The following is a 9,068-nucleotide window of genomic DNA, read 5'->3' on the forward strand; positions in this document are numbered from 1 at the left end:
CATCCGCGGAGTGGGAGTGCGGAAGGTGTGAAAGGTTTGTCCCCCCATATTGCCACATGTGCAGCATAAGCAGCACATGATACCAAACAACTAACTCACGAATAAAATTTGGGGTCAGTGCTCTTTTAAGGTAATGAGGTGAAAATCGGTATTTGCGACTTATTTTTTCAACTATACTTCCAGGCTGGAGACTGCAATATTGACTTCAGTCACTATCAACTGCTCTTCGAGACGGAAAGGAAGAAACACCTAAAGGTCGTCTATAAACTGATGGCAGTTCATGTTCAACCGACGAACATGGAGAGAATGAACGTGCGGCTTGCTGTGCAGGTTAGCTACGAGGGGAACTGCACAAAGATTTATAAATATTTCAACGCGTTCACTGTTGGGAATAGTGTTATCAAACATATATTTTCCCTGCAGCTCTTCAGTCGGAGCACTGCCATTGGGCTGCAGGTCTACAGGGCGTGTTGAAGGACTCGTTCACACGGAGGAAACAGAGGCCTTCACGAGAAGAATGAACGATCTTTTCGATGCACTGAACACAAAACACCCTGCTGAAGGGATCCGAGTGAACTCGCCGAAGATTCAGGTACTTTTCCTTAATGTGATGTCAGTCGGAGCGCTCCGACTTGCTTTTCGTCGTGATATACAAGGATTTGACTCAGTAATCATTGATTTTTTCGGGCAGGTCATCAAGGACTTCCTCCATCTACTTGACGAAACAGAGCACAACCACCAACGTTGAAACATGCTCATATTTGCTTCACAGCAAACGACAGAATCTCTACGAGTAACCTTGCTGTCGGCTTTAGACATAGTTGATGAGCTGCACAAAGCAGGCGTGCCTTATTTGCTGACGGCCAAGCTGAACCAAGATCTCTTGGAGGGAACACACGCGTGCACAATGAAGAAATGGTGAACATTGCGCAATTTTCTTGAAGTAGCAGAGTATAACCCAATGGGCACTGGAACTCCCTTCGACATTCTGCGGACATTCTGAACGTCCGTAAGACGTCCATATGAGTTTTAATGCTCACTGGGTAAGCGGCGGCCTCTTCTAAAGAGCGCAATTTTCTTGAAATAGCAGCGTATAAGCGGCAGCCTGTTCTAAAGAAAATTTAGTTGCAAATGGGTGCAATTACTAACAAACCTTTCGCCTGCTTTCTTCTTTCTTTTTCAAACATTCTTTGGCATTGTTCACTCTTTTCACGGCAATGATGACCATCCCACGGTCATACAGTTCAGCCAGATTTATAGGCTTCTGTCCTTGTTCACTCCTGTGAAGAATGCAGTCAAAGGGAACTGTTCTGGATCCGCTGAAAGTGTCCTCGTGTCGTTGCATGACAGCCTCGCAGAATAGGCAAAGGCTGCTGCGGAGCTCAGGAATGCTGTGGAAAAAAAGCTGTGCAGGATGCTTAGCATCCGCTATCTTTCGAGTGAAAGTAGTGACCTGGGCGACCATGGATATGAAAGAGCCGGACCAGAAGAAATGGTTCTCTATTACTTAGGAGGATATGTGCAGAAGAAGATAACTAAGGCAATGTATTGTAAGGATTTCCAGGTCACGCTGACGGCTGCTCCTGAACACGCCGGCCCAAGTGATGTTGTTCAGTGGCACTTGACTGACCTGAGGTCGTTCAAGCCAGGATGCCTTCGCGAGCCGTCGCTAAGGTTGTACACAGTCATAAAAAAGATGGAGAGCATTGTTCACAAAGCCCTTGAGGAACGCTTTGTACTTGGTGGCCTGTTCTGGGAGGTGCTAGACAGACTTGTAGAATGAGGATTCATAGCGCACAGAATACACAGGACACAACACAAGCGCTTACTTCCACTGAATGGTCTTTATTTGGCGCTGACAGCCTTATAAAGGTCAGGTATTGCGCACGTACAAACAACTAACAATGATTATCTTGTCAAGGTCATGATGTGTCAAGGAAAGAAGAAACAATAAAAACCTACCAAACAGTGCACAAGTTTCACACTTAAGCCCTCTGCCGTGCACCTAAGAAAGCTAAGTCTTTCATTGATAAAAACACCGAAGGATCACTGATACAATTTCCCAGTCCCTCTTTTTCCATCTCTGCCGCTTCAATTATTTCCCTCGTTTTTTGATTGCTATTTTTTCCTAATACTAAACACTCCTTGAAGTTAGGCGTGCACTTGTGACTACGGCAGTGACGAGCCAGATTACCTGTTCCCTGATCTCTAACACTTCTGTGGTGCTCGCTGAGTCGCTTGTTCAGGCACCGGCCTGTCTGCCCGATATACAACTTGCCACATGAAAGTGGCAACCTGTATATAACGTTATCGGCACAAGTTACAAATGGGTTCTGATGCCTTACAGAGCAGGCCTTCTTATCCTGCTTGTCTGGACATGTGTTCTTACACATGCGGGACAGTTTTTCTGGGGCTGACATGCAAATTTTTACACCAATTTTCTCTCCAATCTTTTTGAGGCCGTGGGAAATATTGTGAATATAAGGTATTACTTCAATTTTGCGGGTACCTTCTTCTTTATCTGTCAACGTTGTGTTTCTTTTGTCTGCGCATGCTTTCTGCTACTGCTACTACAAGGTACCTCGGGTAACCCGCTTCCTGAAGGCGATGAACCTGATTATTGAAACTTGTTGTCATTAGGCAGGTGCACGACTTATTGACTGCATTGGACAGGCATGTTTTTACTACTCCTCTCTTGACTAACTTCGTATGTGCGGAGGTAAACGGTAAGAGAGCCTTATTCCCTCTAGGCTCATACATCCAGCAAACCCGACTCACAGAAACTAATTTTAAATCAAGGAAACGGATCATTCCTTCAACAGGAAGTTCGTGAGTAATGGACAGTGGCTCAAGACACTTCGCGAAGGTAGGTATAGTGCTTTCTGCTACCTGAAGAAGGCTTCCATTGCTCTTCTGAAGAACAACCAAGTAATCATCTACAAACCGGAATGTTTTTATCACCACTTTACTATCTAGATTACTCTGTATCCTCCTATCTGCGCTCGCAAGAAACAAGTCACTAAGTGCAAAAAAACAGCGTGAACAAACGGGGACTAGACGAAGAATACACAGGATCAAGCGCTGACTCTCAACTAAAGTTTAATCACAGGAAATTCTGTGTTGAGCCACACCTGCGAGGGGAAGAAAAGGGTACCATGGCGCGATCGATTTCTCGCCTGGCACCGGATGAGTCTCGACCCAGGTGCGTAGAGGAATGTACAGCGGTTTTAGCCAGGACCTCTACGGCGGTCAAGCATGGAAAGGGATTCGGATCACTGATTAACTTCCTTGTCTCGAATAACTTGCGACTGGTAACTGCGGATAAAGAAGGGTGTTTTGTAGTCATACCTGAATCTTTATTTTCGGATAAAGCATTAGTAGCCATCGAAAAGAACGTTCAGCCGGTCTCGGCGAAGTTACAGAAGGTAAAAAGCAGAGCGGTGCAATTGCTTGAACAATTGAATCTGGAGCGACTTAAAGGGAGTGTAGTTAAGGCAAAAAGCAGCTGTTTAAAGATTTTCTTCTCTGCTAAGACACATAAAACGGGATTACCATTTAGGGCCATTGTGACGGAAAAGAGCACCTGGCAACACGAAATTTCTGGATAGTTGCAGAAACATTTGGCAGCTTTATCTATTAATGATCCTTTTAAGGTACCAAAGTCTGAGTGTATCGTCAAGTTTTTACAGGCGCATAACCCAGGTTCATGCTCGGCTTTCAGCATTGATGTGGTAGATTTATACTACTCCCTGCCGCACAAGGAAATGATGACTGCTGTTTCTGATTGCATCACTTCGGACAATGATGAAGAACAGTTTATAAGTGTTTGTGGTATTGCTGTGTCTGGGTTCCTTGAGCTGTTGTCTTTTTATGTTAAATCTACCTTTGTTGAATGGGAAGGCACACTCTATACCCAGAAAGCGGGTGTTTGTATTGGGTCTAAAGTAGCGCCTGCGCTTAGTGATATTTTTCTGTCATTCGTGGATAGAGCTATCCAGAAAGATTTGTGTGGATTGCCGTACCGAATTTTCAGATACGTCGATGATTTTTTAATCCTCATTGAAAAAACGGACTATGCCAAGCACATGTCTACAGTGTTAGAAGCATTTAAAGCTAATGCACGGGGTTTACAGTTCACCACTGAGGTACCGGTCGATAACCAGATACAATTTTTAGATTTATGTTTGACTGAGGGGAAGGGACACATGTGTTGGAATTACGCGCCACGTGCCAACAAACCGCTGCTGAACTATAAGTCACATCATTCTAAGGTAGTGAAATGTGGAATTGTTGTTTCATCCTTGTCATCTGCGTTGTCAAAATCTTGTCACCATGCTATGCAAGAAAGCTTTGATAATCAGGCTAAGAGACTAAAGGAAGCAGGATATCCAGCTGAGCTTATCACTTTGGGTTGCAAAAAAATAATTAATAAGCTTAAAGCGCCGACATTGCTGCCGTCTTCACAGAAAGAACAGAAACGGAAAAAGTTCGCAGTCCTTCCCTATGTGCATCGCCTGTCTCATGGTCTTAAAAATGTGGCCCATAGGTATAAAGTTGATGTGGTTTTTTCGGCCCCGAATAAGCTCAGTAAAATTTGTTCAGCAGTAGAAAATAAGTCCCGCAACCCCAAAAAATATGTAACGTCCTGTGGTGTTAAGCACGCTAAAAGTTTTGTGCCGTGCTCCAAAGGGGTAGTTTATAAAATCCCCCTATCCTGTGGTCAGATATACATTGGGCAAACGGGACGTTGTATTAACACACGACTCGGAGAACATCTCAATTCATTAGAATCTAATCGCTCCACTAATCTAGTTGATCATTGCCGAGAGTGTCAATCATGTTTTCCGTCCTTGCATTTTACTGAAATTTTGTACAAACACCCCGACCAGTTGACCAGGGAAATTATCGAGGCGTATAACATGACAATGAAACCAAGATTATGTGTCAGCCAACCATCCCTGCTCCTGCGTGACTGTGAGGTTGCATATCTGGACATCACATAGTAACACATGCGTTCTGATTTTGTGTTTTTTTCGTTTTCTGTTTCCTTTTATAAGTGTGCTTCCTGTGATTAAACTTTAGTTGAGAGACAGCGCTTGTTCCTGTGTATTCTTCGTCTAGTCCCCGTTTGTTCGCGCTGTTTTTTTGCATTATGTATCACCAACTCGCCCGCTTATCTATCCTGTTGAAGTCACTAAGGGCAGGCGCTATGCACGAACCTATACACATTCCCTTTTTTTGCAGATATACTTCCTCATTCCACTTAACAAAGGTTGACGAGAGGTACAGGGACACTAAATTCAAAAAACCATCAACTGAAATACCAGCTTCATTTTGAAACGATACGGCGCCATATTTATGAATGCAGTCTTCAATGATACTAAAAGCTGCTGATGAGGCAAAGAGTAGTAAAGGTCCTTTATATCTATTGAAAGAAATCCTACATCTGCACCCTGAAGCCCTCTCAGGTAGTCAACAACTTGTTCTGAGGTTCTGATCATAAATGGGTCGTCAGGTTTCAACAGCTTCAGCTTAGTCTGCAAAAACAGGCCTTGCGCATGACAAAAAAGCATGCTCAGACAAAAGAAAAACACAACGTTGACAGATAAAGAAGGTACCCGCAAAATTGAAGTAATACCTTATATTCACAGGATTTCCCACGGCCTCAAAAAGATTGGAGAGAAAATTGGTGTAAAAATTTGCATGTCAGCCCCAGAAAAACTGTCCCGCATGTGTAAGAACACATGTCCAGACAAGCAGGATGAGAAGGCCTGCTCTGTAAGGCATCAGAACCCATTTGTAACTTGTGCCGATAACGTTATATACAGGTTGCCACATTCATGTGGCAAGTTGTATATCGGGCAGACAGGCCGGTGCCTGAACAAGCGACTCAGCGAGCACCACAGAAGTGTTAGAGATCAGGGAACAGGTAATCTGGCTCGTCACTACCGTAGTCACAAGTGCACGCCTAACTTCAAGGAGTGTTCAGTATTAGAAAAAAATAGCAATAAAAAAACGAGGGAAATAATTGAAGCGGCAGAGATGGAAAAAGAGGGACTGGGAAATTGTATCAGTGATCCTTTGGTGTTTTTATCAATGAAAGACTTAGCTTTCTTAGGTGCAAGGCAGAGGGCGAAAGTGTGAAACTTGTGCACTGTTTGGTAGGTTTTTATTGTTTCTTCTTTCCTTGACACATCATGACCTTGACAAGATAATCATTGTTAGTTGTTTGTACGTGCGCAATACCTGACCTTTATAAGGCTGTCAGCGCCAAATAAAGGCCATTCAGTGGAAGTAAGCGCTTGTGTTGTGTCCTGTGTATTCTGTGCGCTATGAATCCTCATGCTGATTACCCACTAGCCCGAACCCTGACCCTTCTAAGACTTGTAGAGTCCTCTGTGCTTGCAGTTGGTTGTGATCTTCACTGCGAAGAAGTCACTGCTAAAGTGATCAAGTTTTACATTGTCATGAGGATGCACTTTTTTTCCAGGAAAATGAACTCTGAAATGTTGGTAGCTGCTCAAGTGCAGTCAGCAAGAAAGAGAGCAAAACTGCTTTAAAGGGACTATGCAATAAATTAATTGAGATTACGTAAAGCAGACGAGAGATAGGCATTCGATCACTCGTCACCGCAGTGCATGAATTTTTGAGCTAGCATCAATAACAGCGAAGATATAGACGATTAAAAATTACGCTCCTCCTCTCCCCCTCAGCTCGTACACGAGGAGCACCAGAAAAAAATAAAGAAAACAGCTCTGGGACTGGGCCCCGCCCATGAATACGCCATCCGCTGATGTTTATTTTGCAACTTCCGGTTATCGCTCCTAGCCCCTCAGCACAGCGTCGGCGGCGTGGCGGCATCTCTCCGGTCTCTTCGCCTTCCTGGATTACGGCGCGCGTCGGGTTTCTTTGCTTGTCATTTGTGGTAGTTAGCAGTAATAAACCCGGACCTCGAGGCGCGACTGCTCGCTTTTACGGCCGCGATGGGCATCGAGCCCTATGCGTGCGCACGAAGAGCCGTGCGTGTGGCTCCGGAACTCCCGACAGAAGGAGGCGGCAGAGGAAAATTGAAACCCTATGCGCGAAGGCAATGCCCTGGCTCGCGCTTGCCCGAAAGGGTCGCGCGACGGCACGAGCAGACGGTCGACACGAGCAGACGATTTTCACGGCTACCAGAAGTGTGCCCGTGACGTCGTGGCTGTCGTGGTGGAGAGCGTGTGGTGGCCTGGTGACGTCATGGGTAGTGTGACGTCTTTGTTTCAAGATTTTAGTTCCAAAATCAGTCACTACGACTCTACGAGCACACCAATCGGCCCGCGAATTTTAAAAATCACGGTTTTTAAAAGTTCATAATAAATTGCCGCTCAGTTCTGAATACTCATACTTGGTGTGAATGCTTCTTAGCATCATTTCTAAGCATTGAAAACAGTTACAAGTGACTTTTTATTCCTTGCATATTCCCTTTAAGCACCCATAAATGGAAGTCTTTTCGCAGCAAGATGTTTTTGTTTCTGTCTCAATGGTCGCGTTTGACATTTGAAAAAAAATTTCCCCTCAAGAGCTGGATAAATTAGTTGTCTTTAAAAATGGTGCAGTTCAACGAACAAAGCGCCGTAAAAGAACTGCACAATAAAATATCTAAACAAGTTTGTCTTTCCTTGTTCATATAAAGTTCAATTATTTGAACCTAATGAACACAACAAACAGAAGATTCTTTCGCTGCGCAGATTCGGCCGCACGGTGTACAATAGGGCGTTCAGAACACAGCTTAATACTTACGGACTTAAACAGTTTTGTCATAGATACTGATTGGTGTGAAGTGCTATAACCGCAAAACCCACACACACACACACACACACACACACACACACACACACACACACACACACACACACACACACACACACACACACACACACACACACACACACACACACACACACACACACACACACACACACATATATATATATATATATATATATATATATAGTGACACACACGAGAAGGTTGGGACGATATACACCTAAACGCGAAGCGCGAATCGTCTAATGCCTCGTTCAAATATCGTTCGTCCCAGCCCCTGTGGTTCTGCCCTTGTGCCCTCCAAGCAGAACAGATTTTCGCTACGTATCAACAGCAGTTACACCTTATTCTTGATTGCTCATGCCGGAAAAAAAATAATTTACCTGCAGGTATGGGCGCGGCGCCGCCCGCCTTTACGAGGGCATAGCGTAGGACGCGCAAGATGCGTAGAAAAGATAGGGTGCCTCGATGCCAGCACCCGAGGCACCCTAAGAAAAGCGCGACTGCAGCGCCGTTAGTTCCCGCGACGTCCACGTTAGGCACGCCAGCAAGCGGCGAGTATACGGAGCTGCGAAACAAACTGTTTAAGAACGTTGCTGCCGTGTGCGCCAAAAACCTGCTGCCCTTACCGTTTCCTTTTCCTCCTTTCCACTTCAGGCAGTAGCTAGCGATCCTTGTGGCGGCCGCTTGCAACATTTTGCGTTTTCGACCTTTTCGACTGTTTAAGCAAACGAAAGCAAAAGCACGCCGAGCTGGAAGTAAAAAGCCGCAAATAAATTTATTTTACTCTCTCATAGGCTATTTAATCCCTCTTTAAATGATGTTTAAATCTTTTGAGGAAAATACGTTGGCAGACCTATTAGCAGAGCTGTTTAACACGTCTGCCGACTGCTGCCGCTCTCTGCTTGCAACGGTTCCGGTACTTTGGCACTTCAGCAGCAGTTTTACTTGCTCATTGTGCGCATTCAAAATAATTTTGTTTTGTAAAGCACTATGGCCTATTGTTGCGTCCAAAACTGCACCTCAAGCGAACGAAGAAAGGAGCAGGGCTACCATCCGACAGCGCTACGCGGGACCGATGGATAGGGGCAATAGCGAGAAAGGGTTGGGTGCCAGCATGTGATTACACTGTTGTGTGCAGCCTGCATTTCAAACCGTCTGATTTCCGAGACGACTGCAAGCGACGTCTATACTGAAGCCAGGTGCAGTGCCTTGTGTGTTCAGTGCCAGAAGGCCGGGCACGGAGGAATCCGCCGTTCCGA

The 9,068-nt window shown here is 45.0% G+C and overlaps 1 pseudogene; it reads left to right on the forward strand.

Annotated features, from left to right (window-relative positions):
• The first annotated feature begins 306 nt into the window (after positions 1-306).
• Positions 307-797, forward strand: LOC144123671 (uncharacterized; annotated as a pseudogene).
• The last annotated feature ends 8,271 nt before the right edge of the window (positions 798-9,068 follow it).

The sequence above is a fragment of the Amblyomma americanum genome, chromosome 3 (genome assembly GCF_052857255.1).
Source record: "Amblyomma americanum isolate KBUSLIRL-KWMA chromosome 3, ASM5285725v1, whole genome shotgun sequence".
In the NCBI taxonomy this organism is placed as follows: domain Eukaryota; kingdom Metazoa; phylum Arthropoda; class Arachnida; order Ixodida; family Ixodidae; genus Amblyomma; species Amblyomma americanum.